The sequence below is a fragment of the Paroedura picta genome, chromosome 6 (genome assembly GCF_049243985.1).
Source record: "Paroedura picta isolate Pp20150507F chromosome 6, Ppicta_v3.0, whole genome shotgun sequence".
NCBI lineage: Eukaryota > Metazoa > Chordata > Lepidosauria > Squamata > Gekkonidae > Paroedura > Paroedura picta.
Genome location: NC_135374.1, coordinates 83,214,489 through 83,240,291, shown reverse-complemented (window position 1 = coordinate 83,240,291; position 25,803 = coordinate 83,214,489). Strand labels below are relative to the sequence as shown.

At 42.2% G+C, this 25,803-nt stretch overlaps 1 protein-coding gene across 3 annotated transcripts in view; it reads right to left on the bottom strand.

The window, feature by feature from the left end:
* DHRSX (dehydrogenase/reductase X-linked) overlaps positions 1–25,803 on the bottom strand; it is a 176,890-nt gene that overhangs the window by 141,379 nt on the left and 9,708 nt on the right. For 2 of the 3 annotated variants that reach the window (XM_077343329.1, XM_077343331.1), the window contains exon 1: positions 16,458–16,636. The exons of the other annotated variant lie outside the window; for it this stretch is intronic. The gene's annotated coding sequence lies outside the window, so the exon portion shown is untranslated. Of the gene's footprint in view, positions 1–16,457; positions 16,637–25,803 lie in introns of those variants that run through there. 3 annotated transcript variants of the gene reach the window in all.

The window sequence follows — 25,803 nt, the reverse complement described above, 5'->3', positions numbered from 1 at the left end:
GATGCATGCTTTAACCATTCTTCACCTCTTTCTCTCTGTCTCCTACATTTCTATTCTATCACTGTCTTGGACACATGATCACATTTCTCTCTTGTATAAGTTTCTCATCTCTGTGTCTCCTTCTCCCTGTTGACACGTGCAGTTTGTGATAAGGCTCCGCTACCACATCACAACCTAAATAACAATATTTAATCCGGACAACACATTACTTTTTAAAATTTTATTCAAAGTATGTATATTTCATGCCTTCCACAAATTCTGAGTTTTTCACAAAATAATCCCAGTGAGATCAGCAGCAAACAATGTCAGTCAAACATCTCTACAGTTCAACAGAACCAGTAACAATCAACATAAATTCTTGAACACAGATTCTCAGAGAAGGACAATTTGGGCTCGATACTAGGTCCAGTACATTTTAACTTGTACATTAATAATTTGGTGTTGGGAGTAAGCAGTAAAATGGCTAAGTCTGAGGATGACACTATATTGTGCAATGTGGTGAAAATTAGGGAGGTGCTTCAGAGGAATTGTCAATGTGACAATTGAAGTTCATTGTGGGCAAATGCAAAATAATGCACATTGGAGCCAAAAATACAAGTTGAAGGGATCTGAACTGGTGGTAAATTACCAGAAGAGAGATCCTGTAGTCATAGTAGATAACACACTGAAAATGTCAAGTTAGTGTGTAACTGTAATAAAGATGGCAAATGCTACATTGGATATTATTAGGAAGGGAATTGAAAACAAATCAGCCAGTATCATAATGCCCCTGTATAAATCTATGCTGCTGCCTCATTTGGGGCACTGTGTACAGTTCTGGTTACTGCACCTCGAAAAAAGGTATTATAACATGGGCAAAGGTGCAAAAAAGGACAACTAAAATGTTTAAGGGGATGGGACATTTTCCCTAAAAAGAAGGGTTAAAGAAGTTAGGGTTCTTTAGCTTAGAATAATGACTGAGGAGTGACATGAAGGAGGTTTACAAAACTATGCATGGGATAGAGAAGGCAGGGAAAGAAGTACTTTTCTCAGTTTCTCACAATATAAGAACTCGTGAACATGGGAACTTTGCTGTCCCTGCTCCCATGCGGGAGCATAAATCTGGGGTGGACAAGGTGCGCCAGGCCGAATGCTCCCCCATCCAGAAGCAGGAAGAGGTGTGGTTACCTGCTCCGACTCAAACTCCAGCCTGCAACCTGACATGAAGCCTCCAGTACAGAAATGGTCTCAGTGAAGTTAATGAGCAATAGGTTTAAAGTGCCATTCAAGTTGTTTAGGTTAAGGTGGGTTCCTGATCCTTCCCTCAGGTTCCTGGGCTGAGCAAAGAGCCAAAATACGTTTACTGTGACAATGTGGGACAGCCAGAGTTTTTCCACAAGACAAGGGTTGCTCAGTCATTAAAGGGAAAGAAAAATGGAGGGAAAACCTTGCCTCACAGAGGGAACTGGGCAGGGCCGCACAGCTACATGAGAGAGAAAAAATCTTATATTATTAAACAGCCTGACAACAAAATTGGCCTTGATCATTCATTATACAATCTAAATGATCATTGTTTCTAATGTGAAAGGTCCATTGATATGATCCTGAAATGTATTCAGACCAGCATGAAAGTGTTTTCCCCCCTCTGATGTATCTGTATCCCGCTTGCAGAGAACACAAGGAAGAAGGGCTTAATATATTTTACTCATCAATTGGCAAAGCAGAATATGGCTTTGCAAGGCTTTGTAAAATAATCTATTCCAGATACAAAGTGGTGCTTGAAAATACTTTAAAAAGAGGACAATACAGGCTTTATTTGTAAAGATGGTTCTTATTCTAGTGCGTTATAAAGTGTCAGGGCTACCCCCTACCCTTGCAAAAAGGTGTTGTGCAGTAACATTGTTTCTAAACTGAACAGACACCAGCCTCCTCGGGAGAAAATTAGCATGTCATTTTCTCCCTCTGTAAATCTTTCTAACGCATTTCAAGTTTCTGCACAGCAGTGTGGAATTGCTAGGCAACCCCCACACATACAGGTCAGCTGCTGCTTCCTGAGGACGCCAGAGTCGTCTCAGTTCACAAGCTGAACTTCTAGCTGGAAGACTCTTCCGCCACTTGAGACTAAGACCTATTCATGATTGCATATAAAAATTAGCTACTGACATGCTGGCTGCTGGAAAGACATAAACATACATTTCTCTTTGGTCATTATTTTACAATAGAGATAAACAGATTCCTAGAGTGTCATGACAGCACTTCTGAGTAAAAACCAGAGGTGAGTCACAACATTGCACCCTGAGTTTTTGGGGAAGAGCTGAGTATAAATGTAAAAATAAATAAATATACCTGTTTGTTGCTCCCACTGGAGCTAAGAGCCCCAGTGTGACCTAGTGCCCAGGGGCAGAGCTTACCCATCCGCCTTTTGGCAAGCAGCAAGCCTATGTTAAAGTGCAATAAAAATGAACAAATTGATTATGAAATTGTTGCATTTGATTGTGAAGAAATGTGTTTTTTCCCCTGGTCCCCATCCTAAGAAAGGCAGGGATATAAATAATAGGTTAAATAAGTAATAGACCAAAGGTTCAGAATCAGTGATATATAAACTATTGCTAAGAAAGCGAAATAGACATGTGAATTCTGCCTGCAAAAATGTCCACCCCTATAAACCTTTTCTGAGACCTGCATTTTCGAGGAGGAAGAGGAAGAGGAAGAGGAAGAGGAAGAGGAAGAGGAAGAGGAAGAGGAAGAGGAAGAGGAAGAGGAAGAGGAAGAGGAGGAGGAGTTGGTTCTTATATGCCACTTTTCCCTACCTGAAGGAGGCTCAAAGCGTCTTACAGTCGCCTTCCCATTCCGCTCCCCACAACAGACACCCTGTGGGGTGGGTGAGGCTGAGAGAGCGCTGATATCACTGCCCGGTCAGAACAATTTTATCAGTGCCGTGGCGAGCCCAACGTCACCCAGCTGGTTGCATGTGGGGGAGCGCAGAACCTGGCAAGCCCTCACTCCTAACCACTACACCAAACTGGCTCTCTTAACAGGCCTTGAGAAAACAGCACCCATAAAGACCATGTGGAGTATTAAAAGCTCTCTACTGGGTGAAGTTTGGGAGCCATCTTAAACTGTTAAAAATAACTGTTCAACCAGTATTTGAATGTAATTGCCAATATATAATTGAAAATTGTCCAACTCATAATGTTCTCCCTTTTCCTTCTTCAAGTTGATACTTCTCTAGCTAATTTTCTTAGCCTTCTGACATACCAATATCTGCCCACAGTTCCTGACTGTGAAACCTTATTTCACCTTTTCATCAAATAACATGGAGCTGGAATCTCCACAGACTCCTAGAGTTGGTTGGAGCTCCTTGAAAGAAAGGGTAAATATGATAATAAATGCTAGATTTCTGCCCAGACATGATGATTGCCCGGTCTAGAAAACAGTATCAAGAAGAGATTATCTAACAGCATTCCCAATAGCCACCTAGTAGAGGGCTTTTAATACTCCACATGGTCTTTATGGGTGCTGTTTTTCTCAAGGCCTGTTAAGAGTGTCCCCTCCTGAGAGCCAGTTTGGTGTAGTGGTTAGGAGTGTGGACTTCTAATCTGGCATGCCGGGTTCGATTCTACACTCCCCCACATGCAGCCAGCTGGGTGACCTTGGGCTCCCCATGGCACTGATAAAGCTGTTCCGACCGAGCAGTAATATCAAGGCTCTTTCAACTTCATCTACCTCACAGGGTGACTGTTGTGGGGAAAGAAAAGGGAAGGTGACTGTAAACCGCTTTGAGCCTCCTTTGGGTAGAAAAAAGCAGCATATAAGAACCAACTCTTCTTCTTCTTTGAGAATTGTAGGTTCCCCTTTCCCTTTAGCTCTTTAAAAGCTCATTCTATGCTTAATTCATAGTGTTGTCCTTACAAAGAAAGCTGCAGTGGAAAAGGTGACAAAACACTTGTACAGTGATGGTCAGTCACCACAGGTAACAACCACAGTCTACAGTGAAACCCAGTGACCTGAGTGCTCTCTTGTTCTGACTCGCAAAAGCAGAGCAATGCACATATTACAACATTCCTGTCCCTTTGCCTGGCATGATCCACGGGTCAAGTAACAGCAGTGGTTTCCATTTTGCCTGAAGTGGAAGGGAAAGAAGGAGAGCAAAAGAGCCACTGAATACTCAGAGTTGGGCTTAAAAATAGGCCACAGCTACTTGCCTTGTTAGATCAAATCAGCATAACTCACACAGCTAATTTTCACACTTTAGTAGTATAATTATGTTTTGGACTGCGGATTGTTGAGTATTATACAATACCTTAACCTTTGCAAAGCTTTGCTCTGATCGTTCCATGCTGGAAGAAGCAAGGCCCTCAGGACTTCTGTGGCTTTACGGTGTCCACATATGCCAATCTCAGGATACTGCCTGCTTTTCAGAAGCTTTTTTTTCTTGTCCTACATGGTTTAATCTTCACTGGGAGTCCCAGATAGCATTCCACAGAGTCACAGATTCCTTATGCTTGGCTGATCACTTCTTATGAGGCATCTTTCTTATCAAAGCATATAAAGATCATCAAGGGAAAAAAACCCTATAATGTACGAAAGGAATGGACTGTCTTTAAAGACATTGTAAATGCTACAGCCCAGCTACAAAACTACTAGGGTGAATAGCATCATCTTCATTCATGTGATGGCAGGAGTATATGTAATGACCCAATGGAATATCATGTAGAACGAATGGCTAGGAAGTTTCAAATTAATCTGTTCAGGTACTGCAACTCTCCAGTACTCTACCTTTGTCCCTTAATGTCTGCATCATGGGAACAGAGCTGTGTGGATTCCAAAAGAAGGGTCAAGCTGGTGGTCAGCCTAGGTCTGAGTTGTACTTTGAAAAAATGGTCCTATAGTTAAGAATTGACTAAAATGGGATATGACTATAATTGACTAAAATGTCTTTATTTATAAAATAGTAGTAACCTTCTATATATGCGTATAGATTTACAAATTTTATTTGCACCTCATCCATTCTAACCATGTTCATTCATGCAATTCTAAGCATTCAGAACTACCATCTGTTGTTTCCATGTAAATACTAAAAAAATGTAAGGTCACAGATACTGTCAAACATTTCTGGTTTTCAAATTTTAATAAGACATTCAAGACATGAGTTTCTATTAAAATTCAAATCAATAGTCTTTGCCCCTTGAGAGAGAAAAGGTCCTAATTCAGATTGTTACATGAAAAGGTTGTATGTTATTAATAATAATTTCTGTTGCAATTTTCAGCATATAAAATTATTTATAATTCTTGTTTCCTTTAGCAAGCTTTCTCAACCTGGGTTTCGTGAAACCCTGGGGTTTCTTGATTAACCTGGAAGGTTATCCTGAATGAGTAGGATTTTATTAATTGTTTAAATTTATAAAATCATGCTATGACCATCTATGGTCATGTTGACCCACCTACTCCACCCAAAATGGCCAATGATGGGCCTGGAGTAGATGGGAAGTGGAGGCGCCCCAGCTGGTCATGGACACAGCTATGCTTCCCAACAATATTCTGCAGTATCACACCCCTTCTGGGCTTTGTTGAAGCCTGAAGAATGTTTCAGGGGTTTCTCAACAGTAAAAAAGTTGAGAAAGATTGTTGCATAGCTTTGTAATAACTACATGAAGGAGAAGAGTTGGTTTTTATACCCTGCTTTTCACTACCCAAAGCAGATTATAATCACCTTCCCATCCTCTCTCCACAACTGACAATCTGTAGTAAGGAGGTGGGGTGGACAGAGCTCTAAGAGAAACTGCTCTGTGAGAACAGCTCTATCAGGACTGTGGCTAAGCCAGGGTCACCCAGCTGACTGCATGTGGAAGAGCGAGGAATCAAACCTGGCTCGCCAAATTTGAAGCCGGTATTCTTAACCACTACATCAAACTGGTTCTTTAAGACAGGGGTAGTCAACCTGTGGTCCTCCAGATGTCCATGGACTACAATTTCCATGAGCCCCTGCCAGCATTTGCTGGCAGGCGCTCATGGGAATTGTAGCCCATGAACATCTGGAGGACCACAGGTTGACTACCCCTGCTTTAAGGAACATTAGGCTGAAAGTTAGTAACCTGCCATAGACTTTGCTCATAAACTCTGCTTGATAATATATTTGATTTTGGTCAACCAAATCCTAACATTATTCATTGTGCCTTATTTGCCCATCTCATTGAACAGTCAAATCACACACTCATTAGATATAGGAGAAACTCTTATTGACTTACTATTTAGTTTTACATATAGTCTAATCTAGACTGAAAAGAAGTGTTCTGAGCTATAAGAGGCAGCAGCATTGTCCAAATTTCCCTTTGTGTGACTGCTACTTCCTCTCAACATATGTAAATATGCATATCTGCAAAGGCACCATAAGATCCCTGGACTGAAAGTATCTTTCATAAGGCTTCCTGTTCTAGTAAATAAATACCTTGAATGGTTAATAGTAACTGCTTTGTTAATGAAACTTATTATGTTATATCAGTGAAAGATGATACACCTCTGTCATAGCAAGCATTCAGAATCAAGATGACAGTATACTTTTCAGACATGCATATTTTCCTTTAAAATACCACACAACAGACAGCAATTTCAGCAGAGGAATCCACAGTAACGATTTCCCTGTGGATTTATCACGGTAGTAGCAGTTATATAATCACATATGTGCCGAGAATATCAATGGAGCTATTTCATGTTGAGATGGGGGACTGTGTCCAGTTCCATGCTCAGAACGATCCCTCTTGACTCATTCAGATTATCACTCAAAACAACAACAATGCATAATCTGTCATCTTCCTGTGACTGTCTGCTTCTGAATATAAATCACCTGACAAGGTCTCCTTCAGTATTTAAAATGTCAACAAGTAATCCAGTCAGTGTTAAACACTTCTATGGCCCATCATTATCAGCAGGATACATATGTGCTTTACTCTCTTCCACTGAAATGAATGGGACTTCAAAGTACTTAATTTTCGCTGGATATTGAGCTCCATTTGTAGTGTAGGTTATCACACCTTAGGTCATTGCAACTCTTTTGCATTCACTAGCAGAAACACATAATTCAGTCTCAAATTAATCTCTTGTTCAGTATGGTCTATCAAAATAAAATCTAGCAAGTTTAGAGAAAAAATATTTGAAAGTCTTTATAATATAACCTGTAAATAGAACACCAGTAATTCTGTGGAGCAAGTACAGTGTTCAAGTTTAGCATTTTCACAAACTTACCAAGCAGTCTTAAACAATTCAGCTAGTGCCTTTACAGCAGTGGTCCCCAACCTTTTTATCAGCGGGGACCGGTCAACGCTTGACAATTTTACTGAGGCCCGGGGGGGGGGGGTAGTCTTTTGCTGAGAGATATTGCCACCGCCTGAACCCCTGCTCCACTTGCTTTCCTGCTGGCTCCCCTGACTTCCCACTGACCGCAGCTGCGCAGTGCCACGCCAAGGGGGAGGCATGGCCCGGCACCGGTTCTCAAACCAGGGGTTGGGGACCACTGATTACAGTGTAAGAAAAATGTTGTGTAAAATAAAAAGATCAGACAATTTTGTTCTAGGGTTCAAACATATTTTTCTTTGTTTAATCTAATTACAATTCCAGGAAACTGAGTAAGAGATACAAATACTGGCATGTTTCAGGCATAAAATTTGTATAATTCATTCTTAGTGTCCAGAAGGTTTAATATGTTGTGGTCCTTAAGTAACTCTGTTGGTTATTGTGTACTCATTGGGTCCAGTGCCTTGTCACACATTTTTATTTTATTTATTTTTATTTATTTTATTTATTTAGATTTCTATACCGCCCATTTCTTTGCAGCTCAGGGGACAAAGGATTTTGCAGATGGGGACATGCGTGATTCAAACTCAGCTACAGTTCTTATTCAGATCAACAGGTCTAGATCAGCAGCCCCACTGTCCTCCAATAACTTTGTGCTTTCTCCAAGTGTCTCCACCTTTATTGAACCTGAGGGCACCTTTGGGATTTTGAGAGGAAGTGGTGAACATCACCCCAAAATGGTTTTCACAAGAGGCAAGGCCAAACCCAAAATAGATTCCATAAGAGGCGGAACTGCACACAATGCTACCTTTTTGCCTGCACACAGCTTGGGACACAGGACTAAAGTATTCTAAGTAAGCCCATGAACGAACTATTAATTTTACTGCCCACCACATTTCAGAACATGTTTGAAAATAGAATGAAAAAAAAAGCTTAGAAACTGGCTGTTTCTCAAGTTAGAACTGCAGAGGTGGTTAAAGCGGCTAGCCACGTCTTGAGCCTATTGCATTCTAGGCCTGCATTCATTTATTCAGTGTTTGATCATTTCAGAAAAAGAGCAAGAGGCATATGAAGCTGATAGGGTTGCCAGCTCTGGATTGGAAATTATCTGGAAACTTTGGGGGTAGGACCAGGAAAGGGTGGAATTTGGGTTGGGGAGGGACCTCAGTGGAGTATAATGCTATGGAGTCCACCTTTCAAATCTGCCTTTTTCTCCAGGGGAGCTAATCTCTTTAGTCTGGAGATGATCTGTAGCACCAGGGGATCCTCACCTGGAAGCTGGAAACTGGCATTTGGAAGCTGGCATCTCTAGGAACCGATTATGGAATGTTTTGAGGTGGCTACAAAACTGTTTAAACATATTTTTTTACCACTTCTGATGGCCACTGTCTCATTTGTGGAACTTTCTGACGGTTCATATCAAAACTAAGCAGATTTTGTCTTTCAGACAGCTGCCCTCTGTTAGCACATACAAAATACTTTTATTTGACTTGCCATGTTGTAGTCAAATAAAATAATTTTTTGTACCATTGCTTACTGGATCCACTGGGTACAGTAAGTAATTTAAATAAGTACAAGTCCTGTATAGGATGGAAGTGCTGGCATTTCACTATTGACTGTATCTCCTTGCTCAATTTAACCCTTAATCTCACAGTCCTTTATATCATGGAATACCTGGCAATAGAGCAGGAAACCTCTATGTAGGTTATATGAAGGGGGGGGGGAAGTATCCTCTACTTCACATTCTATCTTTGAACCTTAACAGTTTACTGGATGATGCAGAATTGTGATTTTCTGTAGCAATCAGTAGCTTAAATGCACATTATTCAACACAGGCTTCAGTTGCTATAAAATTAAACTAGCAAGTGGCTTTCTGTATGCTCACATTGAATTTTTATCTTCACTGATACCATGTTTCTATTAACCTCCCACTTAGCTGAAATCCCCACTAGGCCTAATAGAATAGTATTACTGTATGAAGTAAAAACAAGTCATTAAGACAGAGACTGATTGTCAACTTAGTTTTAATCCCTGTTCTATATACATATCTCATAAGGGTGGCAGCGATAACTCGTTATCTTCCTAAGTGCATTAATTTAAAAGAGAGGATTTTTAAAAAATAATTCTGTTCAACAAGTTAGTTAATTGTGTCAATTTATTTTCCCTTAAGACCATAATTAATGGAGACCTTACAATGACTACTGTAGGTATAGTCGATCCAATTCTCAAATATATTTGTAAGTGTTTATTAAACACGGCTTATGGAATGACCTATAAAAGAAATGTAAAATGAACTGCTTGTTCTGAATTAGGTCTGCACTAACCTAAGGAGCACTTTGCACACTGCTAGAAGGATCCCTGAAATTGCTGTTCATACCAAAGACAATTAATAAACATGTTCAAGTTAATTATTTGAAAAATCTATAAATATTAAAATCCAAAATATCTGTCCTTAATACAGCAACAAGAGCCTATTGATGATTTGAGCTACTTCTTATGTCAGATAAGCTATTCCAAAGCAATTCAACATAATATGGTATTTTGCCTACTCATACACCATACACCCCCATGTTGCTTTTGTGTTGAATTAGAAGTACTACAGGAGCCCTAAGGCAGGTGTCATGCAATAAATGATGAGGGCAAAACTACAACCTAATTCAATCAGCAACTACCCTGAGGCATCTGTAGATGTGGGAGGATGTTGACAAAATCAGACACTGGGCTGACCACTCCAGGTTTCTCTGTTAGGGGACTTCCCTGGCGTTGAACATTATCAGCAGAATTTGCACACTGAGCATTGTTGTGAAAACCATGATTGATGTTTTGCCATATGTCCAACTTGATGTTTTATGCTGTAATATTTACTGCCTCTGCCATGCAATCTGTTTAGTGTCACTTGCTTGCTGTGTTGGCTCCCCTGGCCCTTTAGAGTTATGTCTTTGATCCCATAAATGATTCCACCCTGTGCTAGAGCTTAAGTGTGAAAAACTGTGCTCTCTGCCTTTGTTGCCCTGGGAACAATCTCGAAGGCCATGGAACCAGGGTGGCTATTTCATCCGCACGGGCCATTTGTGCCCATACCAAAGCTGGGAGGGGCTGAGGGATTTGGATGGATAAGGGGGTGCTTGCATGGATTCCCCAGTCTTAACAAGGACCCCATGATGATCTAATCATTTTCTCTTCAGTTATTGGGAGTGACTGGAGATTAAGGATAGATTAAAATGAGTAGCCGTGTTGGTCTGAAGTAGCACAATAAAACCAGAGTCCAGTAGAACCTTTAAGACCAACAAAGATTTATTCAAGGCGTGAGCTTTCGAGTGCAAGCACTCTTTGTCAGACTGGAGATTAAGGGTATTTATGAGCAGCAATTTTATTACCATTCCAAGCTCTGAGCCTGGGTGGTTGTGCTCAACTGTTAGTGAACCCACCAGTAACTTCTTAGGGAACACATCCTAATAAATGTTAATAGCCCAGGACAGGACAGCTATGTGAAGTTAAACAAAACTCAGTTTACCTCATACTGTCATCTGACATGTTTGTTGTACAGGATACTTGTGATAATGATGTGCACCATTAGGTTGGTTAGGATTAGATACCTGAAAGAGCACAAACGTTTGCTCCTTTCGGGTTAAATTGAGCAAGGAGATACAATCAATAGTAAATACAACAAATAGACAGATACACCTTTTCCCCACTGCATATTCAATTTGCATAGTCCATAGTCTGAAGTTCACAGTCATTACCTAGAGTTATTCTTTAGTTTTTCTCCAAATTTGATGTTTCTCAGTCAGCACTCAGACTTCCGTTTTGACAACAGAGTTGATTTTTATTGTTTTATCTAAATGGATATGACCATTTATGACCCTTTAGATCAGCACTGCATACATTCTTAGTTACTGTTTTATTTCATCTCCACAAACTATCTCAACATTTTAATGTTCCCTAGACGCATTTTGAAAGTCACAAAAAAACAAAGCTATAGTAAAGATGAAGGCATATATAATATAATAAAATATTTTTAAAATAGTTATATGATATACACATTGTATATCATATTGTATATGTATATTCCTTCGTACCTTTAAAAACCATTCATTATTTGTTTTCCTGTAAGACTTCCAAAATGTCTTTAAAGGCTTCCAAAGTGCCAGAAGTATCATAATCAGAGTCTGATTGTGACTTCTTACAAAGACAAACACCCAGGATTACACCAGTGTAAATATGGAATTACTCCTTTGAAAGTATATTTTCCACCAAGCCAGCCTCTATATTCCATAACTTTTCATAACTGGTAGAAATTAATGGCTATAAATGTTTTCATACACATACCTACAAAAATACTGAACAATCTGAAGGCTAATAAAAGCATTCCATTCTAAAAAGTCAGAAATGTGATTTTGTAAAAGGTTTTTCAGTAATCAAAGGACAGAAAGCTCTCTGGCAAATCACTATAATAAAATTATAGTTCACTGCTTGTGACATTTCCCTGCACAGTCGACAGCAGATATAAGAAGAAAACAGAAGTATTTAATGTGGTTTTGTGCCTTTAAATGTTTTTAAAGACAAAAGTGTTTTACTATTTTCCCTTATCATCCCAGTTATGATCCCCAAATACGTCCACCTGTTTATCAAACAAAATAAAAGAAATGGGAATCCAGTGTGCTCCACTGAGACTGCAGTTCCGTTCCATTCAAATCAACTGATATTTTGATATTTACACAGCAAAACTGTGACCCTTCATTACTTTAATCAGTATATGATGAACATTACCCAAAGCAGTAGGGCTCAGCAACACTATAAATATATGAGATAGGCACATTAAAATGCTTAACATTTCAAAGGCTTCATTATATTTTCCAAGTGTGATGACTTTAATCACCATTATGGAAGATTTTCAGAGCAGATAAATATATAAGCTCATGACTACATATAGTTAGAAAAATAGAAAAGAAAAACTGTTTGAAAATACCTTTAAAACTCAATAACACTTCTCAGTTCACTATTAGTTTTCTCTACATTTCCAGTTTGTATAACAACACAAACTACAGAAGAGTATGTGTGTCATCTCTTTTACTCCTTTGCTATTTATAGCTCAGTGACACAAAGAAATTCAACAGGTCTAGCTTTTTCATTCTTTGAAGCACCCTGGCAGGATAACCAGCACACATAAACATTACCTATGTAGTCGCTAAGAATACAAAAACTGCTGCAGTAAAATAGTTGACAATCCCATTAAAACCGATGGCTGTTATGACACAAGGGCAGCAAGGCACATCATTATTCATTACTATTATTAATGTACTTTATCTTACTCAACGTTTTGCCTCAGTTAATACAGTCCAAACAGATATGTTTAGCGGAGAATCAGAGACTGGCCTGCAGTTACCCAGTGAGTTTCATGGTATCCACAGTCCAAATCTCCCTTGACCTCTAGTCAAAGGAACACACTTCCAATGCAGTCTAAGCAGAATCAAAAACATTTATAGTATATTGACTTCAATGGGTTTAAGGGTATAGCTCTTTTTAGGATTATACAGTTATTCTGCTACATCACAGTGTGAGAAATCAAAAAGAAGTTACCAAAGAACACCTTCATTGAATCTGGAGCACTTATTTATTTCCTTCTTGCCCCTAGTCAAAAAGGGTATAGTGTTACCCACTGCAAAAGGTCTTTGCTAACCGTATTTCTGGAAAGGTGAACAGAAAAGGGGAAAACAACATGAGTGATCTTTTTTTTCTTCAAATAATATTTCCATATAAGGATGAGTACAAAAATGGCTTTGTAAGCATCCATGGGAGCATTCATCAAAGGAATAGAGACTGAAATACAAAACGTGATGGTTCCTAAGAGCTATGCTGCTGTGCATTTCATGGTAGCCTTACAGCAAAATCTGTCATTGTCTATGCATACATGCAATGAGATACCAAAACCTTAGTCTTGTGTTGGAGTAAATGTCATAAATCCAAATCTTCACAACCAGATATTAAAATGAAAAGAAACATTTCATCTGAAATATGTTTTCACTTCTCATTAAAGCTTTTAAAAGTTGAGAATAATTGTACAGGATGTACAATGACATTTTTTTCTGAGCAAAACTGGAATTAAAAATAATAATAATATCAGCATTTTGATGTATGCTTGATTACTCAGAGTACAGTCCTATGCATGCTTAGCTGGGAGTAAACACTACTAAGAGTTTCACTTCTGAGTAGACATGCCTAAGACTGCACTGCACATGTACTTTCATCTAATTCAGTGGTCCCCGACCCCCGGTCCAGAGACCGGTAACGGTTCGTAGTCATTCATACCGGGCCACAGCTCCTCTACGTCCTCCTCCCTGGCTGCTGCCTCAGGGGCTGCCATGCTGCTCTGCCGCCGGCTCACCTTTGGTGCTCTCCAGTGGCCGCCATGGCTGGGGCTTCCCCTTGGCATGGCACTATGCAGCTGCTGCTGGCAGCACCCCCCTAGCGGGCAGTGGGAAGTTAGGGGCGCCAGCAGGAAAGCAAGTGGAGCAGGGGCTCAGGCGGCGGCAACGTCCCTTGGCAAAAGACTACCCCCCTGGGCCTCAGTGAAATTGTCAAGCGTTGACCGGTCCCTGGTGATAAAAAGGTTGGGGATCACTGATCTAATTGACACAGGCTACAAGATGCTGGGAGGATAGTAGGGTCCCATGCATTTTCCCAAGAAATTACTTACAAGTTAAGGTTTAGGAGTTAGATGTTAAATGTTGCACAGTCATTTTAATTAGCAAATGTCTGTTCTTTTTTTTATAGTGTGTTAACAGTATGTATATGCAAAGCTGAAATACATACAGTTGTAGGGTATTGTAAAGGGCTTTTATTTTTTCCATGACTGTAGTTAAAGACCTTATTGTTATTGAAGTAATAATAGATATGCAAGTTGACTATTATAAACATCAATTCACAGGGTGTGAAATATGATACATTTTAGTTGTGTCTGCAAATAAGATGTGATGTTAATAGTGCAATCCTAAACAGGTCTCCTCAGATTCCTAATCAGGTTTATTCAAGGGTCAATCTGGTTTATTCCCAGAAAAAATGTTCTTAGAATGGCAATCTAAAAATGTCATCTTCTCAGCCATTTTATAATCCCCAGTGGGTTTAACCACCAAGGATGCAATCCACTGGTAAGTCATCTAGCACAACACTGACTAAAATGAATAGGGACTGCACAAGAGTACTACCATAATCTTCTGTAATTCCCACTTATTTCAAAATGACTGAGGTCTGCAGGATTGTGCAGGAGATGTTCCCGGTGGACCGTCTCTCAATTTGTTATGAAACAAGTATAAGGTCTGAGAGACCCCATATATAAATTGTGTTTTCCTTGCTGAAGCTTGTTGCCATGCCAAGGGGGTCATGTGTATTCTGTATTGCAGTCTACAACTGGAGGAGTTGGTTTTCTGTAAAGATGGGCTACTTGGTAACAGGCATCTGTTTGCAACCTATTACTTGTTCACAATCTGGAAAACCAGGCATTTCAGTTGGGAAGAAGGAAAAGGAAAACAAATGGATTTAGCAATCTAGTCTCCAAGTGTGTCAGCACCGATGGCTCCGGCTCTAATCACATTACAGTTGGTAAGAGGCATAAGACTGATCAGACAGACAGACCAAGAGAGCTGTGAGGTGTAATGTGAGCAACAGCGAAACCAAAAGGGAGATCACTTCAAAGGGAGATCACTTTTGTTTTGTTATTTTTCCTTTCCAGACCATCTAAACAAGGCTCCAGGGGCAAGAAGTCACCTTGAGGCAATGAAATGAAATGTCATTTCAGATCACAGAGCTGCAGTTTGACAACATGGATATCCCAGAGGGATCTAAAGCAAAATTGGACTGTCTCTTGCTTCCAATGAAAGCATTCCCCTTCACTGGTACATGTGTGAGATGGAGACAGTTTTACTCTCATGTATAGTATATATACCAGTTAAGGGACATACGTCCTGTGGTCTGTGCTCCTGTCAGTCACAGAAATAATATTCTTAGGAGAAATCCCGCCTTTCATAGACATCTTGTTTTGACCATTTCCATTGGTTGTTTTGAAGGTCATAGTTCTTTTACATGAAGCTAGAACAAGGGAGGTCGAAATGCTTAGAGCCCTAATCAGATGCCCATATTCGCTCTTGCACTATAGTTCAGCAAGATGTGTTTCTTGTAGTGTTAACAGAACTTACGATATGGCAACACATTCTTTGTAGCGGAAAACTGTGGCTATAATTCACTTCCCACTGAATTCAATGTCAGAACTCCAACATTTCTAAATAGAACGGAATTGCACCTAATAGCATAGCTTGGAGGAAGGTGTTTTGTTTTAATTACAAAATCTTAGCTATTATCCAACAGAAATGCATGTAGTATATTTTTCCTCCCTTCCCCCGCACACACACACAGATGTCTTGACCACACACACAAACCCCAGAAACTTCAAAGGGCATCTGAAATTGCAAATCTATGCAGGTCAAAACCTGTCAGAAGCAATATAATTCCAAAATGTTTACTCCACGAAACAATGTTATGTTGCCCATGAAATAGTGCATACATGTCTAATTCTTGATTTTTTCACCTTTTGAATGAGCAAAGTGTGTCACAAGGGCTACCTTTATGGTCTGTTTAGCAGTGCAGTTACCTCCTGCATACCAATTTGAGGTCTGCAAAGGCAACCTAACAGTTCTTGGTAGCAGGCAGCCTCACACTCTTTCAAACACCACACAGATCAAAGACATTTTAAAAAGTACGGGGGAGGGGGGGGAAAGGGAAATACAACTAAGGCTCTTTATTCTATTATGTACTTTCAGGTTGCTTGAAACTTATAACAATTCAGTTTAACAAAAGATATACCAGTGGCAGGATACAGCCCTGTAAGTAGCAGAGGATGGCTACCTTTCCTGTTCTCCTCCGGATTTAAAACCCGTAAGGAAAATACATTGATCCATCTTCCCCTTTTCCTACCAACAACTGTTACAGGAGCTCAGTTCAGAACAGCTGTGCAAGGCACTCAAAACATTCTGGCACTGCAGCACTTTCCCCAGAAACAGGCACACCAGTATTCTAATGGTTAGGGGGAAGGGGGGGGGGTGATGTTGCTACTTGCACATTAATTGTTGACCCAGGCTAAGAACTTTGGTCTCTGTCTCCTTCCCCCTTGGTAAACAAGAAGTGGAGAGACTCACCGGGTCACCCTGCTCTCTGAAGGTCAATCTCGGGTTAGCTGGGATGGTGGTTTTCCTCGAGGGGTTCCAGAAGATGCCTTGGCGGTCTGTCCTTCCCCCTCCTCCTCCTCCTCCTCCTCCTCCTCCTTTTTGCGCTTCCCCGCCTTCCCCCTTTCTTGTCCGTCCTGACAATACTAGATGGCAACAAGACCGAGTCCCTTAAGCCTTTGCCCAACATCAGATCCCATGGTCGCAATCCACATCCCGGCAGATGTACCACAGAATCACATAGAGGATGAGGAGGATGGCAAAGATGAACAAAGCCACCAATATCGCCTTGGTCACAGGAGAAATGAGGGACTGCATGACACCAGGGGAGAGCCGCCGCCGCCGCCGCCGAAGGAGGCTAGTTGGCGATCAAGGGCAGGCGCAGGAAGCGCCCGTGCTGGACAAGCCGCGGCTGGATCCCCGAGGGTCTCCCGCGAAGGCACCGGACGCGCAGAGACCGCCCCAGCAGCATCCACGGCCAGCCCGGCTACAACGTGGGCTGCCTCCGCATTGCTTCGTGCCAAGTTGACAACCAGAGGGCGCGAAGAGAGTGGCCGGCCTCCCCCCTTGTCAGGGCGCCCGGAGAAGAAAGAGGCTGGCCCGCGGGGCGTTCACAAGCCGCCGCTCCCCCGGCCCTGCTGCTGCTGCTGCTGCTGCTGCTGCCAGTCCCCGGCTGCGAGCAAGAGGACGAGGAGGAGGAGAGGCGCTCCGCGGGGAAGCCGGGCGGCCACACTGGGAGAAGTTAGGCTGCCCGAAAACGCTGCCATGGGCGCCGCGCGCCGCTGGGGCTCCGCGGGGTGGGAAGAGGGTCCCGCTCGGTCTTCCTGTCGCTCGGAGCGTCCGCTCCCGCCCGGCGCTCGCCTCCTCCTCCTCCTCAGAGCCCGGCGGAGGACACAGACCAGCAGGGAACGGCGGAGCGCGTGCCTTCGAAGTTGGGCAGCGGAGCGGCGGCGACCCGCAGGTGGTGACAGGTGGCGGAAGCCCGGCGCCTGGGAAGGGCTGTGTGGCGAGCCATGGAAGGGCCACGGCGGGAGACCCAAAGCGCGCGCGACGGCCGGCAGGTGAAGGAGGGCGCGTGCGTGGAAGTTCCTGGAGGGGCGGCTTCGGCCTCCCGGAGGGGCTTCCCCTCGGCAGCGCCGGGCGGGGGCGAGCTGGTCCAAGTGCGTCTGGGCGCGCTTCTGCAGCAGAGGCAGCAGCCGGCTGGCTCGCCGCAGAAGGGGAACCTGCCTGATTAGTATTCCACCCAGCAGAGCCCCGCTCGCCTCTTTCCCGCCTCCTTCCCACTCCGCCCCTCGCGCCGCGTCTCGTCCCTCTCCCCTCTCAAGCTGGCAGTGCAGCGGGGAAACCTCGGCCGTCACTGCGTGCGCCTGGGTCTATATGTATGCGGGGGGGGGGGAGCTTTGATTGTAATTGCAAGGGATGGTGAAATGGGGGGGGGGAGCGAAAGCTGGGTTGTAAACCCCTTCTCGTGCGCGCGCGCGCACATACACACACTCTCTCTCACTCACACACTCCCCTGACGTCTCCATCCGCTTCGGTTTCATTAAAAGCGATGTCGTCGTAGATAGCCTCAGTTTTGCTCTCTCTTCCCCCTCCCCCCTCCCCCAACAAATGGAGAGAGATGATGTGCTTAAAAGGCTGGGAAAGACTCAGATTTCAGTGCTCGGACAACACCGTGTCCCTCTTGATGCCACATGAATTTGTCCAGGAAAGCTGCCACCGCCAGCATTCAGGTGTAAGGAGGGAATCAAGGTGAGTTCGCACATGCAGGGTCCTTGCATTGCCTTGACTGCAGTGCTGAGGGATCACTTGCTTTGTGTGAAACGTCCACCCGAGATCAAGTATCGCACAGCTTTGGTGTCACCAGACCGGATGTCAAAAGCGGTCCTTTTCAAGGGAGGCACTGTTTTTGTACTTGGACTGACAGTCCTTGAGTGATGACCTATTGAGAGACAGATGTACATGCCAGGGCAAATCAGCCCTAATACCAACCATCATTATGGCAAATGGATCTCCTTGTGGCAGCTAGACAGAGCACCTTATATTTTTCTGTGTCACAGCTGTTATTATGGGGCGCACTGAAACATCTTGCCACATGGCACAAAAGCCTCAAAACAAAGATTGGTGTTGGCAAGGATAAAAGTGCCTCAGACTCAGACCCAGATCACATGTGCCTTGTGTAAATGTAGGAAGACTGAAAGGGAATGGTCTGTTGTAGAAGAAGCATTGCTACATAATAAGGGAACCGACAGATAAAGAACTACTGCAAGAAATGAAACTGGTATATGGGTTCACAGGGGAAAAGGTAGCGTTTCTGGCTAGGAATAGCTTTTAAAGTCATGAATCACTGACACCTTGACCTGAGCAACCAAGGGACCGGTGTAATTGTTTTAGAACTGGAATGATATGAACTACTAAATCCTGCAAAAGCATGGATACATTTAGAACATATGGACTAGATTACGGTAATCTAGTTTGAAATTTACAAAAGCATAGGTCAGCATGTCAACTGAGTCCAGAAAGAATAATTTACAGATTAAAAGCATATATAAGAAGTATCTGATATAAAAATTGTAAACACACCAACCTGTTTTCCATCAATGAAGTTGAGCGTAGACTACTCATAAATGCTCAGTCTGATCTACCATAGATGATTTGTTTCTATCCAATCATGAAAAATTATGCCCCTCTAGATCATCATATCTGATTTGTCTGGATTCAGTTTTTTCAGCCATTGGATCATATCTATGCACTGCTTGAGGACCAAAAGAGGCATATTTAATGGCATATAAAAAGGTAAAGGTATCCCCTGTGCAAGCACCGAGTCACATCTAACCCTTGGGGTGACACCCTCTAGCGTTTTCTTGGCAGATTCAGTACAGGGTGGTTTGCCATTCCCTTCCCCAGTCATTACCATTTTAATCCCCAGCAAGCTGGGTACTCATTTTACCAACCTTGGAAGGATGGAAGGCTGAGTCAACCTTGAGCCGGCTGCTGGGATCGAACTCCCAACCTCATGGTCAGAGCTTCAGAACTCTGCCATGAAAACTTGCTAGGCCTCCACTATAAATGAAGTACCCACAAACAGCAATCAAAAGCTGCAGGCAGGCATAGAAGGAGTCAGTAAGGCTTTTCTACTATCCATTTATATAGAGAGATCATCCACTGGAGTAACCAGTGCTACCTCAGTCCCCAAAGCATGCTTGAAGCCAGATTGAAAGGGTTCATGGGTACCATGATTAAAATGGAAACACATGTAGTTGTGGCTTGGAAAGACAGAAAGAGAGAGGTGGCTGTTAGAAGTATGTAAAACAGTCATATCTTGATTTCTTTCTTATAAATATTATAATTGTTGAGTGTTTAATGTTGCGATTAGAGTGAGTCAAATTAGGGAATCAATCCTATACTCATTTTGATTGGTTTCATGGGCTACTAGCATAATCTTCACCATCCAACTTAATGGAGATGCATTTCTCAAAGTTTTTATCTGTCTCTCAAGGGATCCTTCCCTATGCTTTGGGCAAATAAGAGGAGCCATCCATATTTCCTTGCCAATTCAAATTCTCTCTTTCAGAGGGAGCATAAAGAAACATGACGTACCAGCAGGGTTTCTCTCCTTTCCCAGGAGCTTCAAGGAGGAGGAGTCTTTTCTCTTTTGTTTTGAGGAGGGAGGATACAAACCAAAATAGTGTAAGCATGAGGGGAGCTAAATTCTGTTGCCTTATCTTGCTGTCTTCCAATTCCTTTAGAATGTTTTTCTCTAGCTCAACTACCATTCCATTTCAGAACCTGGCCAATACAAAGTATGCTTCAAATTACTAAGTACTGTACAGAAAGAAAATGGGTGGGTGGTGAGGTGCGGAAACAGGTTAGTTCTCCTTGTCTACCTGCTCCAATTTTGTTTAAAACCCAATGCAGGTGCTGGATTCCAATAATTTAGTTGTTTTCCAGTTGAATTTGGATTTTGCTTTTTCTATTTAGCTTTTCCATGGTTCCTTTTCTTTCAGTGCTATGAAGTCCTCCTTAACTGAGCCTCTTTAATAAATGTGAATGTGTCACAATGACAACAACCTCTTTGTAATTAACCATCACACAGTTAAATGTATAGCAAGATAGCTCTCATGATTGTGTGCCAGTTTCTTCTGTGAAAATGAGAATCTCTTAGGGATGTTAAGTGAGGTAGGAAAAATTGTTTTAACTGGCATGCAGTGAGCACAGATGGTACATTAATTCTCATGTGTTTGGAGCAGAGCACCTGTAACGATGGACTAAAACCATCATTTCTACCATGCCAGAGACTCCTTGCCAATTTTTTTTTTGCAAGAGAAAGATGGCTGCAAATACACTGCAACTTGTGATAGCCAAGCATTAAGGGCATGCATCTTGGGCTCAGTAATGGTTCAGTATTTTATTCTAGATAAGACTGACTGAAGTAAAATTCATTTCAGAATTTTTTAAATACACAGTCATTTGCCAGAACCACAGCAATTATTTCAATGTATGACATTTTAATAACTTCAGTTGGACCTGTGAGAGTTCATTCATCAAAGTTGTAAAACAGAAGTTTTCAAAAGAATATTTCACATTCTGCTAGTGCATTCCTTCACATGTATGCCATTCTCTCCATTCCCACCCTCAATATGATATGCATACGTGCTGGGAATTGTGACATCACCCATCAATATCTCTTAATGTAGAAGAAAACAGAAAAAGTTAATATGGGGGCTAGCAGGAGGAGAGAAAGAAGAACTAGTATGGGTAGAGCAATACAGGAGAAAGTGAAGTACTCCTCACAAGCCATTTCAGGTTCCCTGCTAGGCAACTTGGCCCATTCTGACCAGCTCCATGTAACTCAGTCCAGCCTGGCAGTTGGTATTACACAACTGGGCCAGACTTTTCCTAAGGAGAGGCTAACAGGGGGCATATAAAGATAGGTTGGCTGGTGGAGAGGAAGGAGAAAAGAACAGGACAAGGAAAGATGCTATGGGGGTTTTTAGGAAAGGGAAAATGGAAATAATGGGGGAGAAGAAATAAGATGTCCTGCATGAGTTCTTGCAGGTCACTCATTGATATATTTCTATTCCTAGAATTCCCCCCCCAAAAAAATCAGTTGAATTCACCTGTACAGATAGCTTGACTGACTAACACCACTCACTGTGTCTTTGTGCAGAAAAAGTATTCATATAGTACAAGATATCCCTGTAGTTGTGCTTCAAAACAAATTATAACAATGGTTTATTTAACACATGCCAGGCAACTATTTTTTCAGATCTTGACCAACTATGCTATATTATTCCCAACAAATATGGCACTTGAGTGTGGAGTGAATTCCCTACCACAGTGGTCCCCAACCTTTTTATCACTGGGGACCGTTCAACGCTTAACAATTTTACTGAGGCCCAGGGGGGGTAGTCTTTTGCCGAGGGACGTCACTGCCGCCTGAGCCCCTGCTCTGCTTGCTTTCCTGCCAGTGCCCCTGATTTCCCGCCACCCACTGGGGGGCGCTGCCAGCAGCAGCTGCGCAGTGCCATGCCAAGGGGGGAGCCCCAGCCATGACGGCCGCCAGAAAGCACCAAAGGTGAGCCAGCGGCAGAGTGGCAGGGCAGCCCCCGAGGCAGCACCTGGGGAGGAGGACGAGGAGGAGCCACAGACCAGTACTGACTGATCCATGGACCTGTCCTGGTCCCTGGACAAGGGGTTGGGGACAGCTACCCTACCAGCCTTTATGTGTGTACCATCTAGGACAGGGAGTGGTACATTCAATTACTATCTCTTTTGTTATTTTAGCAGTTTTAAAAGATATTTTCAGTTGTTCTTTTTCCTTACTTTAATGTAGCTGCAAGTCAATCCACTTGCATTATCCTCTCGCTTTCGACCTTCCAAGGCCTATTCCTTCCATACCTGCTCAGGAGAAAAGCCCCACAAGCATTGTGTGTTTCATGTTATATAAGCAGAAGGTACCAGATTCAGCTCTTGGCAGCTTCAGTGGTCTTTTTAATGACCCATAGGCAGTATCACAGGAAAATCTGGACACCTACTGCTGACCAGCCTGGGCTGAACCAGTAATCCCACTCAGTGTTAGAACGCTAAATATGATGGATGGATGAATGAATGAATGAATGAATGAATGAATGAATGAATGAATGAATGAATGAATACATACATACATACATACATACATACATACATACACACACACATACATACACACATACATACACACATACCACAACAGTTTTTACCATTCAACATTATAGAAATAAATTCAAATTGGATTTTCTTAAACAGGTGGTAAATTCATAATGAAACAGAGGACACAACAGTGAACTAGTTAAAGATGAAGTCAATGCTTGAGTAGAATTAGGCGGGGAACAGAAAAAGTAGAATAAAACACAAAGGAAAAATAGTGTCATTTCCTATTAAAGAGACAGACATCAAACATTTATAGAGCAAGTGACCACCTTCTCTAGAGTGTACCTATTTAATCTGAGTAGTTCACTCATATGAGAAATTTAATAAAATGCTGTCAGAGCCATATGGGGTAACTGTAGCAGGTTGCAACAACAGAGAATACAAGTTAAATAGCTAATATGTAAAGCTGATTAATCAAAGCTGGTCTAATTTACCGTTAGTAAAGAAACCATTAGGGAACAACCATTAGAAAGATGTGCAAGACTTAAAATCTCTTATCAGAACAGAGAAGTTAAGGAAGAATAGGAATAGATCAATATTTTATAAAAATAGAGCTAATCTGTTGGTCTGTAGTCTACTAATTTAGTAGAAAGACACTTTTTGGTATCTTTGAGAACAAGGTAACAGGAGCCAAGGGGATTATCTGGAACTTCTAGCTGTACCTGGGATACCTTTCACCACATCTTTGCTTGAACAAGTCCACACAGAAGGATGCCACAGTGCAACTATGTGATGGGTATACAAATATCAACCTATATGAGAAAGCCATGGACACATATCTATATGCTTCCAGCTATCACACAGGGCCGGCTTACATAACACGGTATTCCTATAACACAAACATATTTATTCTTGTTTATACTATAGTGCTTAAATATATATTACATTTCCCCCAGGAATGCCCCCGGGTCCAGTGAAGAGGCATGTTCAGAGCTTCCCAGGTACATACAGGTCTGATTTGGATCAGAACCACAACACTGGGAGAGAGGAGGCACAGACACCCCCTCCTGAACTGTTTTCCTGTGCTGAAACCGTCCCAGGGACCTGCCATTTCACTCTTGGAAGATGCCCATGTACAAAAGAACTACAGAGGGCTGGTAAATGCAACATGCAAATTTCACTTTAAAGTCATACAATACAGAGGTAATGGTTATAGAACCACTGATAATTGCAAATCCCTGCCACATGTGAAATCTACAAGATTCCTGTGTGGTTTGTAAGGTACAAGCACTCTACATTCAGGTAAATAACACATTTTATTGCCTCCATTTGTAAAGTGGGGGAACAAACACTCTAGGAAGTTTTGTTTTGGCAAGATTTGCATAATTTGTCTCATGTGGAGGGGGAATAATCATTATATCCTAGAACGTGCCCTTGTTCCTGCTTGATATTTTTTTTCTTGCAGAAGACTCGCACGTACAAAGTCGTATGACATTAAAGGTGACAAACAATGCTGGCCTGAATGTACCCTTAATAACCACATCTGGGTTTCATGCTCCAAAACATGATCATGGCATCCATCTCTGGTCCACTCTGACAGGCACATGACAGGGAATGAATGAAACTAGGCAACACTGGAGGCAAGCTGCTGAAGGTTATCAGACTGCTCTTGGAGAGATGGCATCAGCAGCTCACGGGCAGCAGAAATACCCAGGCAGCCTTGGCAGAAGATTGAGGACAACAAGGCTAGAGGTAGGTTCAGCCTTTTTTGTTATTTTGAAAAGACAGAATTGTGCTGTGTACAAACAACCTCATTAAGCGTTTGGAGCATCTTTTAAAAAGCAGTTTTGAAGGAGAAGATGTTTGAATGTAAAAATGATAACCAAAGTCCATAATTTTCCCCGCTTCAAACAGTACTCTCTCTAAATAGATCCTCCTCCCTCCAGAGGGGCTTCAAATGTCTTGCCCTCCTAAATGTGCATTTTGAGCCTTACATGAGTGGAAATGCTTCAGGAACATGATTTGCAGAAATGAAGTGGTGAATTCCTATCCCACAATTTCTGATCGCCAGCCAAGTGACCCCTCACCTGTATGTGCTACATTCAGCTCATTCCATTCCATTCCTCAATTCAGGCCCATCAGCAAGCCTGGGGAATTCTGTGTGATGAATCACTAGGCTTACCGATGAACAGGAAGTAGACTAAGTAGGATGGGGGTAAGTTTGCGAGGCCAATTGATAGTCTGAGGTCCCACAAAACTTTGTTGTGGCAGAGCTTTCTGAGTGTAAGAGATGACTTATTTAAATAAAAGATTTCTATCCCACCTTATTTCCTTGGATCAACTACAGTGCAACTACAAAACATGTGAGTCAATTAACAACAAAAAAAGAGACTGACAAACAAGGAGATAGATTTGATGAGACAATTTACCCTCCCCCAAATGCCCTCTGATATACAGCTGCTTCACATGTCTTCCTAAATGTAGCCAGTGAGCGCATCCTTTGTACCCATTCTGGCAGCCCATTCCCCAGGACGGGTCCCAGCATCACAAAAGCCTGTGTCTGAGCAGTTGCTATATATTGAGACCTAGGAGAACGGTGTTGGAGACAAGTATAACCCGCATGTGGGAGTACACCAGGAGGTGTGCAGTTCAAGGCTGGGACCCACTTGGACTGCCGAGACTCCCACTGGGGTAGCCCCAGACCCTGTTGCCACTCATTAAGGCGGTGATGGCAAAATGGAGGGGAAATAACTGGTGTTCCAACAGCGCAACATTCCTTCCAGTGCCAACTTGGAAATAACACCAATGCTCTAGAATTCGAATGAAATTCTACGGTAATTGTACTTTGCACTGGAAATGACATTGGGACATTGGGATGATATAAATTTACATTACAAGGTGCTACGGGATTCTACTCCTTCAGACCAACACAGCTACTTACCTGAATCTATGAGATGCACTGGATATTCAGTACTGTTTTGCTGAAAGCTTCACTTGCAGAAGTTGGAATATTTGGTAGGGGTGCATTCAGATTGGCAAAAGCCAGTATTTAGCTTTGTGGTCCTATAAAAATGAAGCATGGCAGACAAAACAAGAGAGTGGATCTGCCTGCAATGTTATTCACAGTAACCTGTAACTTAACATGTGTTTACGGTGAGTGCAAAGCAAGGGAGGAGAACGATAGAAC